The sequence below is a fragment of the Canis lupus genome, chromosome 36, assembly GCF_003254725.2.
Source record: "Canis lupus dingo isolate Sandy chromosome 36, ASM325472v2, whole genome shotgun sequence".
In the NCBI taxonomy this organism is placed as follows: Eukaryota; Metazoa; Chordata; class Mammalia; order Carnivora; family Canidae; genus Canis; species Canis lupus.
The window spans coordinates 21481107-21493964 of NC_064278.1; the positions used below are offsets into that span (position 1 = coordinate 21481107).

Consider the following 12858-nt stretch of genomic DNA (forward strand, 5'->3'; position numbering starts at 1 on the left):
CTTTGAAGGTCCTCTTGCTGCCTTATTTTTCCTCTCTGCTCTAACATCCTTGTCATTCATAAAAATAAAAGAATCCTCACTAGTTAGAATATATTTCTGTGTGCGCACGTGTGTGTGTGTTTGTGTGTAGTTTTTATTCTGAAGAAATCAAGAAAGGAAAGTTTGGCCAGTTCTATCAAACTTCAAAGAAAATGTTTGCCTTGTGACACCTTCAATACTTAGGTCCTTCTCCCATTATCAAAGCCCTGGTGCAGGGCACCATCCTAAACTGACAGATGGCTACCCATGCCTCAGCTGGCAGGACCCAGACAAAGTGACAGAAGTGGGTATCCTGGCCAGTGGAAAATGAAGCCACAAGGTCAAGGAAAGCCCCCACAGAGTTGTTTCCTGCCAACTAACTTCCCTACTTCAGTCAATATTCATTGAGTTTCATGTGCAGAGCACTGAATAAGACCCAGGAGACAGAAGCCCATTTCTATCTTCAGGTAAGTTTGCATTCTAGTGGTGGAAAAGGCATATGCCTTTGCATATGCAAGGGCAAGGAAATGGGAATGAGGAGGTGTGTTCAGGTAATGGGGAACAGTTGGGGAAAGATAGTGAAGGGAGATGGGGTAGACAAGGCTACAAGGATAGAAGGTCCCAGAGGGCTGGAAGTTCTATGCATTAAATTCACTACTGTGAATACCTAGAGCCACTGTTGCCAATTCACTTTGTGGACTATTACTAAGAAGTAAGTTGAGGCTAAAGACTGAAAGAGCTTAAATTCCTCAGACCATATTCTCCAGGTATGTGGAGGATTGGGGTGGAAATTTGGGTGGAGTGAGTACTTTGGCATTGAAAGGCAGAGTGGGAAAAAAAAAAAAGTGGAAAAAAAAAAAAGAAAAAGAAAGGCAGAGTGATTGAAGAGAGGCTTGCTTTTGGGCTACTGTCCTAATTAAATAAATGATAATCCACACCTGAGATACTAAGGGGCTCAACTATGTTAGGGTTTAAAAAGGGGGTCAGTGTGAGAGGAGATGGTTTAGGGAGCAAGCTCATCAATACAAGTTGCAGAAATCTCAGGAGACCCTCTGAGCCATCCCCCTTCTTCTGTGAAACTGCTTAGTGGCCATGCCTTTGGGAGCCGACCTCACCTTGTCTGGCTGCTGCCGCCTTTAATCACAGATCGAGATTTCATTGTCCACCTTTGTGAGATATTTCGCGTTTTACCACCGTCCTCAAGAATACCCCACAGAAATAACTGCTGCTTTACTTGAAGCTGATTCGTGAGTTCATTCATTCATTCTTCTACAGTTACCAAGCATGTAACTTTGTGTTTTGCCCTCTTCTGGGCCCTGGGGACTCACCAATAAATCAGACCTCCTGCCTCCCCACCTTACAGTTACGTAGGGTCAAACATGAACATGCGTGCAAATAATAAAGGGCTGTACATCTGCAAAAGGCCTAGTGAGCACATAAAGGAGAATGGCAGCTGCCTCCACGTTGAGGTGTGGGGCCAGGAGCATCTAATAGCAGAAGTGACAGCTGAGTTTTGCTTTAAAGTGTTCACTGGGGTGGCCCGGATGGCTCAGCGGTTTAGCGCCGCCTTCAGCCCAGGGTATGATCCTGGAGTCCTGGGATTGAGTCCCACATCCGGCTCCCTGCATGGAGCCTGCTTCTCCCTCTGCCTGTGTCTCTGCCTCTCTCTCTCTCTCTCTCTCTCTCTCTCTCTCTGTGTCTCTCATTAATAAATAAATAAAATATTTTTAAAAAATAAAAAATAAAGTGTTCACCAATTGGGCAAAAGGGAGTCAGGATGTTCTAGCAGAGAGCAAAGTGTGCCAAAGCTTTAAGGAGAAATAGCTGATGTCGGCTTTGCAACTGGGTTCTAAACCCCTTGGGTGGCAAGGTGGGGTATGGTGGGCTGGGGATACTAGAAGTCAGCAATTGATAAAGCCCGATTCACTGTGCATGTGATTTAAAACAATATATTTATATCAAAGCAATTAAGACTATCATTAAGGCAGAATGCAAAAATACCGAAATTTATTATTAAAAAAAAAAAAAGAAGACTTCAAAGAGATGCCAAGGTTTATGCAGACTTTCCCACAGTTTGCTCCTTGTCTTAGCTCTGGCTACCATAACATAATCCCATGGACTAGGTGGCTTAAATAACAGAAATTTCTTTCTCATAATTCTGGAGGCTAGAAGTCCCAGGTCAAAGTCTGGCAGTGTGGATTTATGTTGAGAGCTCTCTTCCTGGCTTGCAGACTTCTTCCTTCTCACTGAGATCTCACCGTGATCTGGTCTCCCTCATTTTATAAAGACATCAATCTGGGGGAACCTAGGTGGCTCTGTAGTTAAGAATCTGCCTTTGGCTCAGTCATGCGTGGTCTCAGCGTCCTGGGATCAAACCCTGCATTGGGTTCCTTGCTCAGCGAGGAGCCTGCTTCTCCCTCTTCCTCTGCCTGCTTCTCCCCCTGCTTGTGCTGTCTCTCTCTCTCTGTCAAATAAAATCTTAAAAAAAAAAAGGACACCAATCCTATTATATTAGGGTCCTACCCTTATGATCTCACCTAACATTTATTACCTCCTTTCTCCAAATGCAATTCAACATAACAAATTTTGAAGGCCACAATTCAGTCCCTCAAAATCTAGGCAGTGGGAGAAGATAGCTCTTTTATATATAATCTCTTCAAAGCAAGCAATTAGCACTAATGGTGCTTCAAGAAACTTTCCATGAAAGTTGTAAAGAAAGGAACTTGCAGAAAGTCTGAAGAAGCAAGCTGGAGACTAATCAAGGGGCCCTGTGTGTGTGCCACGGCTTTCCTGAATGCAGTGGAAGCCTCTGGGAGGGAGAGACATGATCAGATTTGGGTTCCCAAGAGATCCCTCTGGCTGCAGCTTGGGAGAGTATTAGAGGGAGCAACCTGGAGGCAAGGGTGTGAGTTAGAAGGCTCTGGTCCTGGGCAGACAAAAGGCTGGAGGACTAAAAGGTTGTGTAGAGATGGGAAATGTTCAGGGAATAAAATGAAAGAAATTGATGCCCAATTTGATTTGGGGGAAAGAAGAAAGAAAATGGAGGCATTTAGCATCTCCCAGGTTTCTGGCTTGGATGAATGAACTATTCAGATTTTCAAGGAAGTAGAAACAGTTCCAAGAGTCCCCTGTAAAGGCCTACTGGACTTGCCAATAGTAATCAGGCCCTCTCCTGTCCTTGGCTCCCTTAACTTTCCCACCATTTTTATCACAGTAAATTCCAGTCGGTGACAAGGTACAGCAAGTGTGCAGTGAAGAGAAAGGGATTCTGTGGGCTTGAGTGGTGGACACCTGTTGCTTTTGGCCACCAAGTAGTTGGCCAACTTTCTCCTGGCAGAGCCCTTATTTCCCTTTGGGAACAAGCCTTCCTTGTGTGCTCTGTGAGGTCTCAGTGGGTCTCCTCATTCTAGCTCCTCTCACAAGTTAGCTCCTTGTCAGTCAAATGAGGCCAATGTGACTGGCTTTGTGTGGGTCACTTGATCCAAGCAAGCATAGTCGGTCAGATTCACCAGGAATGTAGAACAGCTTGAGACTCATACAAAAATGTTCTGAGGGCACCTGGATGGCTCAGTCAGTTAAGCATCTGACTTGATTTCGGCTCAAGTCACGATCTCAGGGTTGTGAAATGGAGCCCTGCATCAGGCTCTGTGCTCAGGATTCTGCTCGAGATTCTCTCTTCTCTCCTTCTGGTCCTCCCTCGTTCTGGATTAAATAAGTAATCAAAAAAAAATGTTCTGAAGAAATTATTTAATGTTCTTATTGGTTATTATGTTGATCCCAAGACCTTCCCTTTTTCCTGCCCTTACTAAGACTATCTCTTCTGTTTTGTGAGCTACCCAGTACCCTTTCAGCCACTTCCTTTTTTAAAACTTAACATACAAAAAAAAATTTAAAAGAAATAAATAAAACTTAACATACGTCATTTCTGTTGCTTGCAACTAAGGAACCCCAGCTGAAGCCCAGAGGGTAGCTGAAAGGCCCAAATCCCACAACTGTCTGTTCAATCTGCCTTGGGCTGCAGAAGGAGACCTGAGACCACTCCTGCTGCCCCATTATGACCATCTCATGCTTTGCCCAGACCCCTCTGCCCATCTGTGGTAGGGAGTTTGGTATGTACACTGCATTCTAAACCGTTTCCTCTCCACTCTAGTCTTAGCTGACAACTCTTATGGGAAATGCATCAGCTGTCTTGCCCAGCTGTCAAACTATAAGGAGGAAGGAGTCATAAACTAGGGGACAGTGGAAGACCATCCACAGGCCTCTCCCCAGTGAGGGCATGGAAAGGACAGCATAGGCTCTGACCACTAAAGAGAAAGTAAAATGGAGATCCATAAAGAGAGGGGCCGACAGATGGAGGTGGCCCCAGGTGAGCTTTGTCAATGCGACATTAGCTTTCTCCATATTTTTTAAAGTTACTATTTCATAGGTTCTGCTGCCAGAACTTTCTGAAATGCTAGGCCTGAGTGCCAGGGGAAGCTGGAAAGCCAGCCAGTGTGGGTTGCATGTGCCAGAAGATCACAAACACAGGCACTAATAGCAGCTTGCCTGATACCTCAGTGCCTTTTTGTTTCTGCCAAATTGATGTGGCCATCAAGGTAATCTTCCCGGCCTCATGGCCCAGGTGGTATACCCAGAAAGGCAGACCCAGATGGGAACCCTGAAACTGGCCTCTGGCAATGGTTTGGGGTCTCTAATGAATGGCCTTCCTTGTCACATTCAGGCAGGTCTGCAGCCACCTGGGAACTTGAGCTCTCCGTGTCTCCAGCAGCCAGGAGTGATTGCAGAACATCTGTTGGTAGTTGCATCGGGACTCAATTCTGTCTCTATAAGCCTTTGAGCTTCCTTTAAACAAACAAGCTTCCCACTTCTCTCCCCATCTACACCCTGCCAGATGTTTATGTTCTGTTTCTGCAAAGAACTATCAAAGGCAGCGATAACAATAGCATTGAAATTGCCCAGAGCAGGCACCTATCCCATATGCATGCCTGGTCTATGAATCAGGCAACTGATAGCCTTAAGTATGAATTTATTTTATCATTAATTGAGCAGGTACTATACTATGTTCCAAACGTTACGCTAGGGGCCATCAGGAAAGCCCTTGAGGAACTTGATTGTCTTTCTAGTGAGGGACAAAGACAAGGTTATAGAGAACTGACCTCAAGGTCTAAAGCTCAGCACAGGGTCAGCTCAGAACACAGAAGTCATGGTGGGGAAGGGCTAATTCTAAATTCTCTGTGTTTGTTGTAGGAGTATTGCTGTGCCACTCTTTGGCACTTATCACATACCTCCTTGTGTGGTCAGTTCCTCTTGTAGGTATGTGGGTGGCTCTCTGTTTTCAAGGAAGGGCAGGGAGAGACTCACCTTTGATTTCATACCTTGAAAAAGTGCACCAAGAGTGATGGACTGGTTAGCTCAGACAAACTCAGAGATCTTCAGGTTGCTTTAGGGCTCCTCATGGGTTTCAAAGTTCAAGGCATGACTTGGTCAACTGTCACATCATTTAACACATGGGCTTATCCAACACCAAGTACTGCTGTTGCTTTAGGCAATACTGCTTGTGCATGTCTGCACAAGACAAAAACCATATGAAACCCCCAACTAGTCTTGTGTTTTATGCAAAGAGAAACCAAACATGTCCACAATTGGAGTACAGACAGTATATCTTCTTCTTACTTGGTACACATAAATTATAAGAATGATTTTTATCAGTGATGAGAGACTTGGTTAACCAAGGTTGGTGGTCCCATCATAAAGATGAAGGCCACGCTATGAGAACAGTTGTTAGCATTACAATCTACCACTGGGAACCATAACACTTTGTGTAGCTTAGTTCTTACAACTGTCCTATAAAGTAGATGGTGTCCTTCCCATTTTGTTGTTTGTGAAGGTAAAGCTCAGAGAAGTCAAGGAGCCTCATCAGTTGTAAGTCTATTGAGTGAAGGGGTTGGAATATGAATGCTTGTGTGCCTGATTCCTTTGTGGAGAAAAGTTGAGCTATTCTAATCCCACTCCCACAGATCTCATTGGGGCAGGGAGGATGAGCCTTTCAGATATCAGGTCCCCTCTCCCCTCAGGCCTTTGAATTGGTTAAGATCTTTGTCCCTGGGTGGCATGGGGTGGTGGAGATGGGCATCTTGGGATAGTCCCTGGAAGGTGGTGCAGAGGTCTACTCTTGCTGGGAACAAATCTGTGTGCCTAGCTGCTTGGCCAGCAGGATGTCATGGTAGGGACTGTGTGGGGAGTCAGGGCAGAGTCAGGAGCTCCCTTGTGGGAAGGGCGAAGATAAGGAGACCATGAAGTTAAGTCTTGTTTGGGCTTCCCACCCTGAGGTCCCAGAGGTCAGTTGAGATTCTAGTGATTTCCATGGCTCCTTGCAACCTGAAAGGGACCAATTGCAGGTCAGCACCCTCCCTAGGCTAACACTTCTTCCAGCCCCTTCCCCATCCTACTGTGGAACTCAGTGGAGGGACTGAAGCAGAGGAGCAAAGGGGTTCAAGACCCTGAGAGCTCCAGCTCAGGAATGTGGTCAGACTTCATTCCTTCATTCCACTAACTGGCTAGGAATGAAGATGATCTTTGTTCCAGGAGCCCAGGTGTTTGCTAAGGTAATTAATAGGAAACTGATGTAAAGGGCTTTTAAATATCTGTATATGCACAGGACTGAATAAATAGCTATGAATCTTGCTGTTTCCTTAAGTAGGGTCACTTGGCCTGAACATTATTTGAAAAAAATGTTTTTAGTCTCAGTGAGAGTCTATGTAGCTTGGGCTCATTTCAGTTAAATTAGTGAGATTTTAGAGGTATGTGCTTATTAGGTTGTCAGTGAGAATCCACACCTACTTCTTCTCTTGCCCAGGCTGGTTGGTTTGGGATTTCTGGAGGAGGAAGTGGGGTGGAGGTTGGTGCTCAAATGCTCCTACTTGACTACTTGACTGACAGGGCAGGGTGCCTTTCAACAACCAGAAAGTGGGACTAATTGGGAAATAAGAGCAAGGTCTTTGTATAGTTTATAACTATGATCATTTCAGGACCATATCAAAGCATACAGTGTGTGTCATTCATATTTATTCATTCAAAATTCACTTATTATCTCATTCAAAACCACTTAATAATAAGTAGTTTCTGTTGTTTATAGTCTGTGTTTTCTTGGTATACCGAAGTACAAAGTGATTTCTATAATATGAATGCCTTACTGTTTTTTGGTTTTTGAAAAAGGATATACACATTCTAAATAAGTTTATACAGATGCGGGAACATTTCTGGAAGGATACATCAGAAACTGTCAACAATGTCCCTCTGGGGAGGGAGTGGGATGGGTAGCTGTTCAAGAAGGAGACATTTACATTTTATACATTTTATATTTTATACCCTCTTATACATTTACATTTTATACGATACTGTCCTCTCTGAGTTTAGTTAAATATCCCTTCATCTCTAGTGCCTGGTAACACTTGTCTCAATAAAATTGTCACTGGTTTGAATGATGGAATTTACAATGAAATGGAGCAATTTTTTTAAAGAGAGGGGGTGCAGGGAGGGGTAGGGGGAGAAAGAGAATCTCAAATTGCATGCCTAGCATGGAGCCCCACACGGAACCCGATCCCACAACCCTGAGATCATAACCTGAGCCAAAATCAAGAGTTGGACACTCCACCAACTGAGCCTCCCAGGGACCCCGAAATGGGGCAGTTTTTAATGGTGTTCTACAAATAGCACTGTGAATTCTGGATCTTCTATTAGACCACGTATTTGCACATCAGTGTATTTGCTGGACCAGGCAGGTCAAATGTGCTTATGATATGTGAACAAAACAAAACAAAGCAGGGACATAACATGTAACAGTAGCTTGGTATCCCTTATCAATGACAAGGAGCCTTTAAGAACTGTACATCCTAGAATACTAGTGGTGCTAGAAACCTTGTTTTGTATCTGGATAGTCTTTGCTAGCCGCCTTCCTAGCTGGACAGATATATGGTCCTGATCCTTTTCATTCTCCATTCTTTCCTCGTCCTGAAACAGTGAAGGCCCACAGGACAAAGTGGGGACACACCAGGTTTCCTCAGGTTCATTGCAGTGTGCACTTCCCTTAGTTTTGTTTAAGAGTTTGTATCAGGCTCAGGACGCCTGGGTGGCTCAGTTGGTGGAGCAGCTGACTCTTGGTTTCAGCTTAGATAATGATTTCAGAGTCCTGGGATCAATGCCCATGCTCAGTGAGGCATCTGCTTGTCTCTTACCCCCTGCTACTCCCCTGCTACTCTGAGTAACACGCATTTTTCTCTCTAAGAAATAAATAATTTTTTAAAAAGTTTGTATCAGGCTTTATCCTCGAGAATCTTGCTTCAGAAGAAGCTGATCATTTTCAGAAAAGGACTTATAAACTCAGTCCTTCCCATGGTCTTCATGGCAGGGCCTCACTCCCAAGGGCTATTTCTCTTCTCGTCAAAGTAAAATGTGTCTAACCAAGGCAAGTACAGGGTTGGATAGGAGTTCAGCAACTGGAAGACACATGCAAAATAACAAGGACACAGTCCTCCAGACCTGTTACTATTAGCTGGGCACTGAGGAAAGAGGCAGAGGTGGTGTGGGCTCAAGAGCAGGCCATTTGAATCCAGACTCTACCAGCTATGGGACCTTGGGTAACTTATTTACTTAACCTCTCTGAGTCTTAGTTTCTTCATCTGCAAAATGGAAATGAAAATACCTGCCTTGAAAGATTATGATGATGATTTGCAGTAATTAATCCACAGTGATATGATTAATCATTCATCCATCAAACAGTACACGTTTATTATGCATTAAACAGTGTGCTAGGCACCAAGAGGGATTTCAGATATTAATAAAACATGGCCCTTGCCCTGCAGGGATTCAAGTCTAAAAGAGGAGATGAAAAATTTAACAAATACATTAAATCAGGGTGATAAATGCAATAATAAAATACATACTAAGCTCACTGGTGTTATAAAATTAGAGAAATTCAGAATTTAGAGACAGGTAATTTACTGTAACAGGTAATGTTTTGATAAGTAAGATGATTTCTTTACAAAGAATTGCTGATTATACTTTATTTATTTATTAAACAACTTAAATGCTTCATTTGGGCAGAAAATCAATGGAGCATTCCTGCCCCCTTTTCTCATTCCCATTTCCTTCTGCCTTGTTTCAAGTTAGCATTGCCTGTAGGTGGTGACCTGCAGCCCCCTAACTGACCATTTTACTTCCAGATTTTCCCAGCACCAGTCCACTTTTTGTTCATTGTGTGGTGACACTAGTAGTAATCTCTCACATTCACGTTTCACACATTTACAAAAACTCTTCATAAATGTCTCAAGTGATCTTCACTACAACCACATAGAGATGTGAGGAGGACAGAAGTGATTATCCTTATTTTAAAGGAAAACGAGGGCTATTTTAAAGGAAAACAAGTGACTTGTTCCAGATCACTCAAACTTAAACTCCCCCATTCTGTGTGCAAATCCAGTGCCTTCCTTTCCACGTCTCTCTGACAAAGGCGCTGGACTGTTAAACAATTTTATGGCTTCTTGTTCCTTAACACAGTTGACAGCGTTGTTAGTTATTAGAGCTCAGGAGAAGCATCTGTTTGATGAGAGGTTTTTGATGCTCTCAGCCACTCTCGCCAAACCCAAGATTAATTAGAGAGTGCAACTAAAGTCCTCTCCTGTTCCAGAGGCCTCTTGGGTCAAGCCCCATCGTTGGCATGGGGAGAATTTTCATAGCCAGAGGGAGGTTCTGGGTGAAACATCTGGCACACAGGATTTTTACTTGCTCACGCTCTGAGAAGGCAGCCTGTGAGGGGCAGGTCTGGGGTCCAGAACACAAGAGTGTGCCAGGAACAGCTCTAGTCCAGGTGGGCTGCTGAGCAGTGTCCCGATTCCTTCTTGTCCTGGTGTTAGACTAATTGTCTTCAGAGTAGCACTTGCTTCTGCTTCATTAATTTCATTTATTGCCTCATATGTTCATTCACGCATTTATCCATTCATTGAACATATATGTAGTACCATATAGGCATTGGGGAAGCAAATAAGAATAAGATGCTGCTTCTTTCCTTCTCTCTTCAGACCTGTACTGGACATATTAATTCTGTGCTCACTTCACTGATCCCTGCCCTTGTCCGTTAAGGAAATACCATGCTCACAGTCTTCCTGCCAAGGTGACCAAATGTGGTGCCATCAGTTTCACTGATCCAAGAGGCAAGTTATTGTTTAAAAATCTCAGGGAAGGATTCCAATTAGTCTCAGTTGGATTATCTGTCCATGTTTTAAAAATAAGTGTATGGGTTACTTTGATTGGGCCAAACTGTACACGTTTCCACTCTTGTGGCCAGTGGAGTTGAACTCTTTCCAGAAGACGAGTACTGAATAGATAAATATTTAAAGGATAAAAACAGTGGACCCCTCTGGCTTTCCACAGCATAGGGGTAGCTGGTGTTGCTATATATCCACCATCGTGTGTCCCCTCATCCTGAGGGGCCAGAGTCCTTCAGTTAGCCTTAGAAACAGTTCATCTTGAAGCCATTCCTCTGGTCTGGTATGTGATCCAGTTATTTCATACCCCTTACATCTCATGAGCTTCGTCTTTACTCAGGGCAGCTTTAGACCTCCTTCTCAAAACCAGTTACCCCCATAAGGAATCTGACATTAATCCGTGGAGGTGAGATTAATGCATGTAAAGGAATAGTCAGGCACTGCAAGATGGTGGGTTTCTAACAGGGATGTTTTCAATTAATCATCCTCATGTCTCAGATGGGGAGAGGGCAAAGAGCCACTGAGGGCATGTCAGCACAGGCTCGCTACATGGCTTCCAGTTAACAGCAGGTGCTATTTTGTGAAAAGCCTGCAATGAGGGTTCCACCTCCTTGTTAGTGAAGAGGCAGCTGAACTGAGCACTTCTGGGTGTGAAAGTTCACAGAGTCATAACTGAGAACCTCTGCGCCCCTCTGCCCCTCACTCAGGCTGCTGCCCAAGGATCAGTGGATCTGTGTGAGAGCCTGCAGTTGGGCCCCAGTAGGATTTTTCTGGAGCACACATTTGTATCTAGGCAAAGCCAAAAACTCAGAGGCAGAGGAAAACAGTTCAGGCTGGTTCATGAATGGACTGCACTCACTGCAATCTGGGCACATGTGGAAGCAGGTGTGAAAACATCTGCCTCATGAGCCAGGTGAGGGACAGGAGTGATGGTGGACAAAGGAGATGCAGCCTGTTCAGAGCTGTTCACTAGCCGAGTGAGGCTTAAGCAAATAGGTAGGGACCTTTTAGCTCTTCTCATTTGATCTTGAAAGGAATTCCTTCACCAGGCTTCTGGCTGAGTAGAAGTGAGGTCAATTCTCCAAATTATGTAACCAATAGAAGGTCATGGTCCAAGACATCCTAGCTGTCAGAGTTGCCTGTGTCTTGGGATTGGTCCCATTAAAATTAGGATGTTTCTTCTTTCTAGGCTACCCTGTCTTTTCAGGGCCACATCTGCCACCGAACTGCGGGGTGACACCATGTGGGCATCCATGTCCCTTGTTATAGAGGCAACCATAGTGATGAATTGTGTTTGTCGGGAAAGGCCATGATTTTCTCCCAATACTAACAGACAATTAGTAGCTTTTCTCATTCTGCAACCACATGGATGCAAATACTTTACTTGAATTTCACTTCTTCAGAACACCTTAGGTCTAAGTTCTAGATGGCCAGTTCTGTCAGATTCTATCCAGATCATTTATAAAATACTCCCAAGTAAGTCATCAGACTTGGACCTTTCCTCAGCCTTCGTTATAATCAGACATCCAACTCTCTTTAGCTACTCAAGTTTGACCAAGATCTTGTCTCTCATTCCCTATACCTTTCCTTTTGCATTTTCATTAATTTCTAGACTTTTGGCTTCAAGTATGTTTGATAATAGGCCTGTGATTGTAATATTGTTCAAAATATTTTTTGCTTCTCTCTAGGGCAGAAATTATACTTCCTCCCCCTATTGATGTCATACTTGGTCATAAAACTTTTTTTGGCTAATGAGATCTTATCAGAGTGACACATGTTACTTCCGAGCAGAAGGTCACAAAGGCGCCTGTGTTGTCTTTCTTCCTTTTCCAGGGGAAAACTGAAAACCAGTATCACAATCACTGGGTAGATCCATCATGATTATTATTTTTAAGTGACACATCCAGTGTTTTATACAGTGGGATAAGCTCTCAAGACCTAATGTAGTCCTGGCTCCAATTTTTCTTCCCCTTTGTCCTAAAGGCTCCTAATCTAGATGCCCTCCTGAAATGGGAAGGGGAAAGAGGGAGGCAAGAAAGGGAGGTGTTAGTAAAGATATGGCTCCAGAGGACTGAGCCAGAAGTGAGAGCAGCTGATTACATCACAGTATGCAGGTTTCCCAAGTGCTATGTCTGGCAGCCCTCTTGTGCCAACACAGAAGTAAAATCTGGTTAAAGGGGGAGCAGAGAACTTTTACAATGCCCAAGATTTCCCCAAGGCAGATGTTTTTGCTTCTTGGCAGCCTATTCCTGGAGGGGAAAGCAAAGAGATGGACTTGCTGTCACTTGGAATGACTCTGTCCCTGTGGTGAAATTGGCCAGCCAGGACTGGTAATATATTGAGGTGGCTTCCTAGTTTGGTTAGCTTCCTGGTAGTTGAAAGCCTCTTTTCTCTAAGCACATTTCTCTTTTATTCTTGTGCTTTCTAGTGCCCCAGTATTTGGCTTTATCCAGCACAAAACAATTTGGGTACAGGCCCCAAAGAAGACTCCCAATAGTGGTGTGTAAGGACTCCAGTTCCTGAAATTGATATGTTTCTCTTCCCATCACCTCTATTCCTACACTCTCATATGAGATGA

General features: G+C 43.9%; 2 long non-coding RNA genes across 3 annotated transcripts in view; one reads left to right on the top strand and one right to left on the bottom strand.

Annotated features, from left to right (window-relative positions):
• Positions 1 to 1395, bottom strand: part of LOC112668173 (uncharacterized) — an 83416-nt gene extending 82021 nt beyond the window's left edge. Inside the window, exon 1 of the long non-coding RNA XR_004803107.2 lies at positions 1134 to 1395. This is a non-coding gene — a long non-coding RNA (uncharacterized LOC112668173). The remainder of the gene's footprint in view (positions 1 to 1133) is intronic.
• The window catches only part of LOC125754417 (uncharacterized), a 92013-nt gene that overhangs the window by 22833 nt on the left and 56322 nt on the right, over positions 1 to 12858 (top strand). The gene's annotated exons all lie outside the window — the stretch shown is intronic.